Here is a 12,899-nt window from a genome sequence, read left to right as displayed (position 1 = left end):
GGTGTTCTGTAGGAGCAGTTCCACGTGTAGATGTATTTCTACTGTATCTGTGGGAAGGAAGGTGATCTCCGCGTCTTACTCTTCCGCCATCTTGCCCCTCCTCCCCTTTTGTCTAATTTTAAGATTTCCTCTTTGTCTTTGATTTTAGCATGCTTTACTACGTTGTGCCTAGATGTAGTTTTCTTTATATTTACCCTGCTTGGGTTTAAACTTAATCAATCTGTGGTTTGATGCCTTTCAATTTCGGAAATTCTCAAGTAGTATTTCTTCAAATATTGTTTCTGTCTCATGTTCACTCTCCTTTCTTTCCTTTCTTTGAGGGACTCCGATTACACATATTGGACATTTTCATATCTCTTTTACTCTTTTTCCTAACTTCCATGTTTTTTCTCTCTGTACTTCAATCAGGATACTTTATACTTGCTTGTATTCTAGTTTACAAACTATGTTTTCTACTCTAATATACTCTTAAACCCATCTCTTAAATTCTTAATTTCAGTTATTGTATTTTTCAGTTCTATATCATTCCATTTGACTTTTTAATATAGATTACAAGTCTCTGCTGAAGTCCTCCATATTTTCCTCTATTTTCTTGAACATAGTTATTTTAATGTACCTGTCTATTAGTTCTAATATCTGAATCATCTGAAGGCCTGTTTCTGCTTGGCTTTTGATCAATTGAGTCTTTTTTTTTTTTAACACGCCTCATACTTTTTGGTTGGACGCTGGAATTTGTATATCAATTGCATTAAAAATTATAGAGAGTCTGGATGGTGTTACCTTCCTTCTGAGACGGTTACGATCTTTTTTTGGCAGCAGAGGGTACATGCAGATCACCTTAATTTTATTAGGGTTGTCCTGTTTCATTTTGCCTTTACTCCTAGGATAAAGATTTTCCAGTATCTCAACTGAGAGCCTGGAATGTTTACCAGGACATTTCACATCAGCAGCCTTGAATTCCTTCTCTGTCTTCCCATACCCTTATACAAGTCTTCTAAAATCTCTGCTCAGCCCTTTGTCCTTCTAGCTGCTGGTTTCTGGTAGTTATTTGGAGACATACCCTATGTGCAGCTTAGAAATTGGCCAAAGCCTCAAGTGGAGTTTTAATGGAGACTTTTTAGGCTAACTTCCCTGTGGTTTTCTTTTCTCAGGATTTTGCCCCTCCAGTCCCAGCTGTTTCAGCTGTCCTAAACTCCAAGATCTGTCTTCTTAGACCATTGAATCTTCCACTTTCTGCTAGTATTCTACTCCCTTGTGCAATACTCACATCTACTTAGTCCAAATCAAGCTTGCTGAAAACAATTTTTTATGTAATTATATTAAAGATTTCAGAAATATTTTTCAAGTTCACCTTTTGTTATTGATTTTCAATATTACAACATTATGGTCAGATAATATATAGTTTATGGGATATACTAGTTTGGACCAAATGAAATTTCCATTTTTGTAGGTCAAATAAAGCTGAATATTGGCACTTTAAAAAAATCTTAAATGTATAGTTCCTTTGCAAATTATTGATTCTTTAGAATCCAGAATATGGACATTTATATAATGTACCATGTATGCTTAGAAAATAACGTACATTCTGTATTTGTTGCAGGTACTCTTTAGATTCTCTTTCTCTTTAAAACCCTTGCTGGGCTTTTGGTAATGCCCTTGAATTGGCCAGAAGGTAGGGCCATCTGCTGTGAACAATGAGGCACTAAGTTTCCTACTTTGTGAAAGGACCCATCAATGCTACAAGCCATGTATCTTCCTCAAGGCTTACTATGAGGAAGCAAAACTGACCCTGGTATTATCAGCTACCACCCAACTGTTTCTTTTTCTGTCCATGTGAAGTATTGTGGAGAGAAGGGAAAGAGGCAGTCACAATCAAGACTTCCAGTGTCATACTGAAGCCTGAGGCAAAAGGAAAAATCAGTAATTCTGATTATTTCTTTATTTAAAATTTTTATATTTGGTTTATCATGTATTTTTTGTCTTAATTTTGATTTTTAAAAATGTTACTTTAAAATAGTATTTATCTTGATTACTGAGATTTTTGGTGCCTCCTGAAATTTTGTGCCTGAGGTGATTGCCTCACTGCTTCTTCCTAGTTCGGTCCCTAGATGTTCAACATTGTGGGAAGCACAGGTAGGAGGCTTTTGCTTCTCTTCTCTCTCTGGAGTAGGTAGGGCTGGGGCTTCTTGACTCCTTGAAGCAATATAAGCAGAGAGGGACCTGAGAACTTCCCGACCACCAAAAACTGAGTAGTTTGATGAGATTTCTTATTCCAGACTACAAGAGTTAGGCCTCAGAAAAGGAACAGGCAGAGTCATCACCAGTCTGAGCTTTACCCCTTCCACTAGAGTGCAAAGAGCCGAGAAACAGGACACTGTGACTTCTCCCCTCTGTGGATTGTGTGTTCCATCAGCATTAGGAGAAGAGAGGGAGGAGAAGAGATTTATATTGAAACTGAGTTTGATGTCTTAACTGGATTAAATTTTTAATAACCAACAGTGGCCAGAGAGTTAGGGCATTTGGCCAAGTTGTCACTGAAGAATGCCAAAGGGAAAGAAGTTCTTGGAAATGGTAAAACCACTTCATGCTTATCCTCACTGAGTTTATACTTCATAATAACTGGTTGCATATGTATTGATAACAAATAAAGTTTATTAAGAATATTATTCACATCTTTTATATCATTGCTTCATTTTTATCTACCTGATGTATTAGATTCTGAAAGAGGTCAGTTAAATTTTCAAGTACTGTTATTGATTGAGCTACTATTTTCTGCAGTTGTGCTGGCTATTGTTTTGTGAAATTTCAGGTTATATTGTTAGGTGGGTATGTGCTCATGCCAATTATACCTTCTTGATTATCGCTTCTTTCTTGTAAATATATTTTTTTTCCTCTCATGATTTAAATTCTCTTTTGTCTGGTATTAAAAATTTTAGCCTGGCTTTCTTTGGGTTCATATTTACCTAGCATATTTTTCCAATACATTATGTTTAACCTTTAGCTGTTTCTTATATTAGGATTTATTTCTGAAGTTTAGTTTAATATTTCCTATTTATTATTCATTCTTTCATTTTTTTCTCTTGTTTTCCACTGGATGAATCAAATTTTATTTTCTTGTTCTGAAGATTACACATTCTATTTTCATCCTTTTAGTGCATACCCCTAACTTATTTATACTCATATTCCTCTATAGTTTCCTCCCATCAACATCAAAAGCTTATCAATAGACGTATCTTTCTTCTGAACAAAACAAGAATTTTAGCACTCTCTTACTTCCTTTCCTCTGTGTTCTGTTTTTACCCTATGAAGCTTTTGGAATTTTGACATGGTCATTGATACTCCTAAATATCATTTCATTAGATTTAAAAATCTTGCCTTAATTATGGGAAATTCTCTGTCATTACTTCTTCACTATTTTCTCTTCTATATTTTCTTTCCTTTTTTTCCCTATTGGGACTCCTTTTTGCCAGATTTTGAAAATTTTTGCTTCAGTGTCCATTTCCTTGATTTCTTTGATCATTTTATCCCTTCTAATACCTTCTGTTCTATGGCTGTATCCATTCTGCTCTTCAACCAATCCAATCAGCTTTTAAATTTAACTGTTATATTTTTCAAACCCAGTAATTCTAATTGATTATCCTTTATAATGTTTGCTCCCACGTTATGCTTACATCATCTACTCTTTCTCCCTTTCTCTGAATATATTTATTATGCTTATTTCAAATCCTTGTTCTGTCTGCTTTGTTTATTCGACTGTCTTTGGTGCAGGGTGTTCCAATTGTTCATTTTGCTGATGCTTTTCAGATGTCTTATTTTTCTCCCCTGTGAGCTCACCCTTTGTTTCCTTGGGACTCTTAGCTGCCTTTGCTAGTCCTGTCAATATGGGAGGAAGAGCAAATGCCTAGATTCTGGTCTTGCTCATCTGGGGAAGTTTTTCTTGAGATGGATGTGGCAGAGAGAAAGAACTTCTAGAGATGACTTTTCTGGGTTTAACACGTCCCCGTTTTTTCCCTTCCACAAGTTTAATCTCATAGCCATTTGGCCTCTGCACAGCCTACAGGGTGAACGGAAGAGGGGAGGGGAGAAAATACCCACGTGGTCAGCTAACTGACCTGTACTCAGTGACACTGGCTCCTCACCCTTGCCTGGTGTCACTCCCCTGATTTAGCGCCAGTGCCCCAAGATGGCTCTAGGTTTCTAGAGCTGACTTCCTGACCCATAAGAGCCACAGGGCAGCAAAGATCCGTTTATGGGAGAAAAGGGAGCATAACTAGAAAGCTCTCCCTTATCCAGTCTCTCCTCTGTGTTCTGTGACCCTCTCCCGTTCGTTATCATTCCCCTCTCCCTACAGAAGGCCCACGTTCCGCCTCTGTTAGCATTTCTCACCACTTGTGAGATTCTTGGGTGGGTGGAAGGGTGAAGCTCTGACCTCCATCAACCTCCTTATGTCCTGAGTCATCTTCTATGTTTGTTTCAGGAGATGGAGACAACAGTCTTATACTCACTTGCCATCCTGACCAGGGATATTTCTCATTGATAGAAAATTAGGGCCTACAACTCTCTGTCTCCATCAGAGACAAATTTTTGCAGCAGAATGATTGTAAATGGCCTCAACATATGTAGGGTTAATAAAACAAAACAAAACATAACTTTAAGATCTTTTATAGAAACTTCAGGATTTTTTTCCCTAGGCTTCTACTCAATATTGATTTTTACCTCAAGGAGAAAAAGGACCTTATGCAAAAATCCTTTATTCTCCCTCCCCCCGTTTATATTAAATAACACAAAATTATTTTAATAATGTGATATGGAATCTAGAGTCAAAACATTTTGGTCTACAAAAGGGAACCGATTTATTTTATAAATCACATTCTTCTGCTCCTTCCAGCAATTTCCCTTTTCCCTGGGAGGGGATGTTATTGTGTTCTTTCTGTGGCTCTTTGTGTAATTTTAATTTATCATTAAGTAACGCTTTGCTTTTTAACATAAAGAATTCAGTGTGCTTGATGGAGCAGCGCTCCATGGAAAGTTAGTTCACAGCAACAACTGTTTGGAGCAGAGGAGTTTATTAATTTATCAGAACCTTATGTTCAATTTCAGATCTCAGCATAGGAACCAATAATCAGCCGCACCTGTTGCCAATTAAAGTATTAATGGCACATCAATCAAAGAAAAATCACTGCAAATGGAGATTACACAAGTTCTGTACTCATGTCATTTTTTGGAAGTCATCCTTTATTTCAAAAATAAGTGAGATCTACAAACCATACCCTTTACTCTGGATTCTCTACTTTTTGTCTATGATGGCTTTAGTGGCTGAATGCCTTAGACTATGAGGGCAAATGCATTTTCCACTGGAGGAAACCGCTGTCTTCATATTTAAAAAGTAATAATGCTGCTGTGCATGTGAAGAGTCGCAAGACCCTGTTAACATTTTTACCAAGCTTGACAGAAGTTAATTATTAGCTTCACAGAAAGCAGGGAAGCACTAGCACTGCTCAAGATAGATGGAGTCTTCATTGCCTGTATAGGTTGCTATGTTTACTTAAAAGAAGAAATTCATGGTGCTAAGGGGAGAAGAGTCCAGCAGAGAAAGTTCTGCTTTTTAACCTCTTATTTTGAATAGGTCAACGTTTTCTGGGACTGAGGAAGGGGTGGTGGAGGTGGGGTGGGGTAGAATTAGTGAAAAGAACATAGGCTATGGAAGCAGACAAATAAATCTGTGTTCTAAACCCAGTGGCTCAACTGTCGTCTGTGACTTCGCTCTCACTAGTTAGTCATTCTGCGTAATAGTTTTGATACCCGTAAGGAGGGGATACAATGACTACCTCTTGGGGCTTTGGGAGGATTAGATGAGACAGTGTGTGGAAGAGTCTAGCGTAGTATCTGGTACAGGTAGGTTCTTCCCCATTCTTCCCACCGCCGGGAATGCGTATCATGGTGTGGACAGCATCACTGCCTTGCTGGGCTAATGCGAGGTGTGTAGGAGTCACTTTCCAGTAACTGACCAGAGCCTGGAAGCAGAACATCTGGAATGGGTGAACACCCCCCTAGACTCTTCTTCCAAACGCTGTCCTGAGTTTCCTTTATGTTTTCCACTCCTTGAATCCCTAGAGTTCTTAGTATTATATCACTTAAAACATATGTGTCACTTCCTCTACCTGGTTGCCTCACAGAGGTAGAAATGGCAAATAGACTCTGCACCCTAGTGGATAAGACCATGGTCTTTGGAGTCAGATAGGCCTGGGGCCAAATCCAGGTGCTGCCATTTTTAAGCTGTGTCATCATTGATTGGGTCAACTTACCAGGCCCCTCACTGTCTCAGATTCCAACTTTGCAAAGTGGGCTTAAATCCTGACCTTACAGTATGGTCCAAAAAAGAGTTAGTGTGGTATGGATGCAAACACCTTCACAGTGCCCAATGACGAGCGGCTATTTGCTGTTGTTATTGGCCAGAAGGACCAGTGTGGAGTGTCCTACCAGATCCTAGGGTTTCTGGCAGGTATGACGGGCTTGGCAGGAAAGGCATCAAATCTAGGAGAAACAAGTAGAAACAAGCAGGAGATTTGAAGGCAGGGGCTGTTTGCTCTCTAGCCTGATTTATAAAACTCAAAGGTGATGCATTAGTGACATTTGCCCTTTGAGGCAAGGACAGAAGATGCCAGGATTAAGCCTGCCTGATAGCCTTATGGAAACTTTCAGGTGCGTCTGCCTTATATCCCATTTAGAATGCAAGCTCAGAGGCAGGTGCTGTGTTTTACTCTTTTTTGTGTTCTCCTACGTGTCCAGCACAAAGCTTTGCACATAGTAGGTGTCCAATTACCATGTGTTAATTAATGGGAAGATTCCCTTGTTTAGTACAGTAGGGTGTCTCTAACTATCTCAAATGTTTCCATGTAATGCTCAGAATATACTTTAAAAAATCCATTGTAATATAACAAATATACCAATATCTCAAATAGTTTGGATGACAAAAGGTTGGGAAGAAGAAGTGTGTCAATATAAGGAATCTCAGTGCTAAAATGGTTTGAAATTACTGCTTTAAAGCATGGCCACAATTTTACATCCTCCACTGATGTATACTTAGATATACACTTTTTTCCCCCCACGCACATTTTTTCCTTCACAGAGCTATCTTTTGCTCAATCATTGTGATGTAATGAATTGTGGATAATAATACTGCAGGCCCCCTTCTCACCTCTCTCCTGCCAGCCTTAAAGATGGGTATGACCAAACACAGCAATTCATCCTCAGGCAACAGAGGCTGGCCCACAGGGTGGGCACGTGACCAGGAAAAGGCCAAGACATTGTTTGATATAAGGATGTCGCCATGCTTAAAAGGTCCGTTTTTTTTTCCTCTGGAGTTTCTAAGCCAGGGCTTCCAGAGGCTGCTCTCCACTAGGTGAAATCCTTTCTGCAGTCATAGCACACGAGGTGCCATTGCACAAAGAGAGGAAGAGAGAAGCAAAATGGGAGGAGCAAAAGGAGAACAAAAGAGTCCTGGAAAAGCAGAGAACCCCGGATATCAGCCCCTGGGGCCTTCACTGATGTAGTCCTTCCTTCACTTCTGAAAGCTCTGCAGCATCTTTTCCAGCCTTGCAAGCCAATACAATGTCTTTTTCTAGCTCATTTGAGTTGGGTGTCTCGTTGCTTGCAACTAAAAGAGTCTGGCCAGCGCATTCAGGCTTTGGTTCTGAAACATTCACTTCAGAGCCCCAGCCATCTCTCATCCCAATGTCCTGAACAGATGCAAATATAATTACGGAATTCTCTGTGTTACATAAACACACCCATCTGACATGCAGTTTTTAGCACGTTGTATGTATACATCAGGATTTCTCAACCTTGGCATTACTGACATTTTGGACCAAATCACTCTTTGTTCAGTGTCGGATATTTAACATTATCCCTGGCCTCTGCCCACCAAGTGCTGGTAGCACCACTTCCCCAGTCAAACAAAATGTCAAAGAGAAATGTCGAAAATGTCCCAGACATTGCCCAATGTCATGGGAGGTGGGGGGAGTGGGAGGGGAGGGCAAAATTGCCCCTATTAAGGACCAGCCACTGGTATACACAGTATGTAAGCTCCATGAGGGCAGGTTATTTTTTCTCTTTTTTGCAGGTAGGAATTCCCAGGACCTAGAACAATTCCTGTCTCACATGATGTGCTCAGCATTCATTTATTCAATGAGAAAACAAATGCGTTCTAAGTAAATGGAGGACGCAGTTGCAGATGCTTCGAGAATCAAAGACAAGGAAAAGAAGGCCAAGGAAGGCAAATTCATTATCTCCTAATTTTATGAGCCAGGGTTAAAAAAACAAAACAAAGCAAAACAAAACAAAACAAAAAACAGCACGCATAACTTGGCAAACTAAGAATCTCCCTCACAGTACAGATTCCCTTAAAGAGGAAGGTAGAAAGTTAGATTAGAGAAAAATGTTGATTTTTAGGAATTATCCTTCAGGCACTGTGGTCTTCTACAATCTCATTTTTTTCCTATTTAAACAGAACAGTCAAACCCAACAGTGAAGACTGATTTGGGACCTGGGAAGTTAAAACAGAACCTGGGAGAATGTCTCAGGAGGAAGAGAAGTCCTATTAATTTTGCTTTTATTCTCTGAAAATGACACATGCTTTTTGAAGTGTAGTCTCGTTTCCACACCTTCAGCGGGTAGTTTTCCCATCAGGATTAAAATGATCAGCACATAGAAAAGCCACCCCTGCATTTCATCGTCCTCTTTTTATTGTAACTCAATAAAAAAAAATATGGGAGTTAGAGAATTTAGTTTTACAATAAGTTTTCCCATATTGAGGGGCACCTGATATATGAAAATATATGTACATATTCTTGGCAGTACTAATGTAGCATTCACGAAATAACTGAGCCTTATATGATCCAGTCACATGATGTTAGCCAGACACAAATCACATCTACTCCAGCGACATCCAGAGCAGCTATTACAGAGGCTGTAAATCGCCAGAACAACAACCCCCGATCATCAGAAGAGAAATAACCCAGCGCTGTTTCCAAACAGCAGAATCACACTCTCTATTTTGTCCACCTGCATTGCCACCTGAGTGCCTGCCGCCAGATTATCATTGACTGAGACTTCTGTAAATCCTTACGTTCTTAAAAAGCGTGATTTCCTTTTTAGTTTTATCACCAGTCCCAAACAATTAGTCTACTTTTCAGCAGTTTCACACCACGCAGTTTTGTTTATTTGTTCATGGCAGGGAGTGGAGAGCCATAACGCCCCAAGGAAAGGAGATCCTGGGTGACCAGCCAGGCACTTCACCAGATCAGTGATCCAGCTCTGCCTCAGCCACAAGCCCAGGCCATCAAATTTCATGCCTCAATAATATTTAAATCACTGTGTTGGGAGCAGGATAACGTGGTCATAGACACTCGCTTTGGAGTTAGACAACCCTGGGTCTGCAAATTTACTAATTGAGGGCCCTTGGGCTAGTGACATAACTGCTCTGAGTCTGTTTTCATTATACACTAAAAAGGGGTGCCATGGTGATTAACTTCACTCAGGGTTACTCACCAATAATGAAAACCATGAATGTGAAGGCCATGAATGCCAAGGTACATAATACAATTTTAGGGTTCACCTGGCAATAAGAGAATACTATTAGGTACTACAGGTTTCAAACGTTTTCATACTTCTGGATTGGTCTGGGGACCAAATTTGCTGATAGGCTGCAGATGGGAGTAAACACCTAGGTGTCCTGGTTCACGTCTTATCTCTGAAGTGGCTGGACTCAGAATTCGAATCTCCAAGGAAGCCACGAGGTGGTTCTTGATTATCTTTCACTTGTACGTGATTCTACTCCAGGCTAATGCAGAACCTCTCTGGTCTTCCTTACTTTGTCTTAGGGGATACCAGAATCACTCCATTTAAGTAAAGTCAACAAAGTATCTTATTGAAACCTGTAAAGCGGTGGCTTGTAAATCCCAATCATAATCAATTAATGAATACAGATGCCTAAATGATATAAGCAAAATTCATTTTGCCAGTGGTATATGTGCCAAATTAATGAGCAAGTCATTGAGAAATCTCAAATCTGAAACTGAGAAATCTGAAATCAAGAAATCAGAAGGTTTCTTACTAGGATGATTCAGTGTGTCAACTTCTGTTGGAAAACTGAAGTTAAAGCCTTGCTTTGAAAAGAAATACATCTTGAAACATAGACAATACCACAGTCATCTATCTTAAGAGTATCTGAACTACATTTCCATAGTACTAGAAAGTTTTAATTAATTACCAGTCTGCTTATGATGTTACACTGAGTGCTGTGCAAATTGAAATAAGCTTGGCCTCTGGCCTTAAGAGGATTTTAATCTCCAATAAACACTATTGATGCAGATAAAGATCATATTACATTTGGGGGAAACATTAATAGAATGAGCAACAGAGAGGCTTCCAATTGTTTGTTTGTTATTTTCATTTTCAGGTGGCAAAGTCTGAATAAATAATTTTAACCTAGATAGGTCAGCAGGCTTTGTGGAACAATGAAGAAAGATTGTGTGCTAATTTTCATGTATTTCTCAAATTTAATTACTTTTCTCTGTCTCTACTCCAACATGCTCTAGGCCTCCATCATGTCTTGCCTGAGTTACTGTAATACCCTGCTAACTGGTCTCTAGTCTTGCCCTTTGTGGCAAATCATTTTCTCAAGTGGAGTCAGGGAATTTGCAAAAGTGGGCACATGATCGGTCTGTTTCCCGGCTTAAAGCCCTTTAGTGGCTCTGCAGGGCTATTAGATTACAGCCAGATGCTGGGTTTACAAGGCACTAACCTTTCTAGCCATTCACCCCTTGCAAAATATGCCACAGTCTCTAACACAGCTGGTTATGCCTACTTATCCCTCAGGTCTCAGCTTTGGCATTTCTTCCTCTGAGAAACTTTTTCTGACCTTTGAAGTTGGGTTAGCTGATCTTTTTCTGTGCTGCCGTAGCTCTCAATAGTCACCCCTCTTATAATACTGTATAAGAATAAAATTATTTACTCTTTTGAATCTTTGTTAGTTTCCAAGTTCCATGTGGGTGAGGCTATACATTTCCTGTTTACCACTGTAGCCCTAAAATTTGGTGAAAATAAAAAACTCCTGGTGAAAAAGTAGATACCTAGCAAATATTTTGTTGAGTTAGGGATTCTTTTTTTTAGTCGTGTAGTTGTGCCTTGCATTGGTGTCTTCAGTGACTCCCAGTGCATCTCTGTCCAGTTGGACTTGCCGTGATGATGGAACTATTCCGTATCCGTGCTTGGCTAATCCAGTAGCCTCTAGACACGTGTGGCTGTTGAATGTTGGCAATGTGACTGATGACACTAAAGAATAAAATCTTTACTTATTTTTAATTATATTGATTTACAGTTAAATAGCTATGTGTGGCTAGCTATATTGGACAGCACAGTTTCAGGAGAACTTTATTAGATTCACATGCAGTCAAACTCTCTTCCAAGAAATGGGTCAAGAGCTGTCTTTCCCAATAGTAGCCACTAGTCACATGGGGCTATTTAAATTGGAATTAATTAAAATTAAATACAAGTTAAATATTTAGTTTCTCAGTCATGCTAGCCACATTTCAAGTGCTCAGAACCCGGTTATAGCTGATGGCTGCCACATTGGGTGTCACAGAAAATTTCCATTATCACAAAAAGTTCTAATGGACAGCACTGGTTTGGAAAATGGCTCACCTGACCAGAAACAAAGATGCACATTCTTCCCAGTGGGGTGGTTAGTTACCACCACCCTCTTGTTTGGTCCTGACTGTTAGGAAGGCTGGGGAGCTGGGGTCATAGTGCCACTAGATGGCTGATAATACCCAATGCTCGTTCACCTTATGTGATTAGGATATTGACCTCTAGATCCCAGGGTACCATAAATTAGGGACAGTGATGAGAGCAGAGTAGCTGACCCCCACCAGGGAAGACCAGGTAGACTCAGGGCAGCATTCTCTTGTGAGAGAGGGTCAGGGCCAATTTCAATGCTCCCAACTCAGGTTACTTATTTATTCCCAGACACATCAGCTCACAAGGTCGCAGTGACCTCTTGGCCCCTAGCAGCTACCTGAAGGTCACCTCTCCCCAGAGCATCTCTCTTTTCTCTTTATTCGCTTCAGCTCTGAAACCAGCCACCTCTCCTTTCCCATGAGGCAGTCATTGGCAGCTACTCTAGGCTTTGTTGCCTCCAGAATGCATAACCACAAAGCGTCCCCGGAAGACCACCCAGAAGCTTCAGCTGGCTTAGCGTGGTACTGTCCATCTGCCGAAAGGCCCTGTGCATGCTGCGCCAGGAACACCTGAGCTCCCACTTTGCCCTGGCTGCCTTGTCACTTTGCAGCAACATTCGAGGTACAGCCCTGAATCCCCTCGCCTGAAATTGCTGCTTTGGAGGTTGTCTCCTCCCCTGAACACCACCACAGCAGGGGAACGCTGATCAGCTAAGAATGATCCCAAGCAGGGGGTTAAAGTCAGGGAATTTTCTGAGGAATTTGCTTCCCCTCCTGGTTTGACAAAGCTGGACTTCTCTGTGTTCAGGAACACAGTGAAAAAGCCATCTGTTTAGTTCGGCTTCTGCCATGAAGGGTGGTCTTGGGGAGTGGATATTTAAATAATGTTTTTCTGCTCTCCTCATATACATTTGGAACTTTAACAACACGTTAGTAAAAAATGATTAACTACAAGCCTTCAGTTTCCACTAGGAGTCCTTTTAATTTTTTTGAAGTTGATTCCTCGTCAGCTTTGTGGCTCTTCCCCCGGAAAAGCTGACGTTTCTTCCACTCAGCACACCACCACTTCACAATCCTCATTTTTCAGTCTTTGGCCACAAGAAGGACTTTGCTTTAGTTCTCTTACTTTTCCCGTTTACCTCCTCTCCTGCCCACGCCACC

Source organism: Eubalaena glacialis, chromosome 3 (assembly GCF_028564815.1).
Source record: "Eubalaena glacialis isolate mEubGla1 chromosome 3, mEubGla1.1.hap2.+ XY, whole genome shotgun sequence".
NCBI classification, from domain to species: domain Eukaryota; kingdom Metazoa; phylum Chordata; class Mammalia; order Artiodactyla; family Balaenidae; genus Eubalaena; species Eubalaena glacialis.
Note: the sequence above shows the minus strand (reverse complement) of the source record.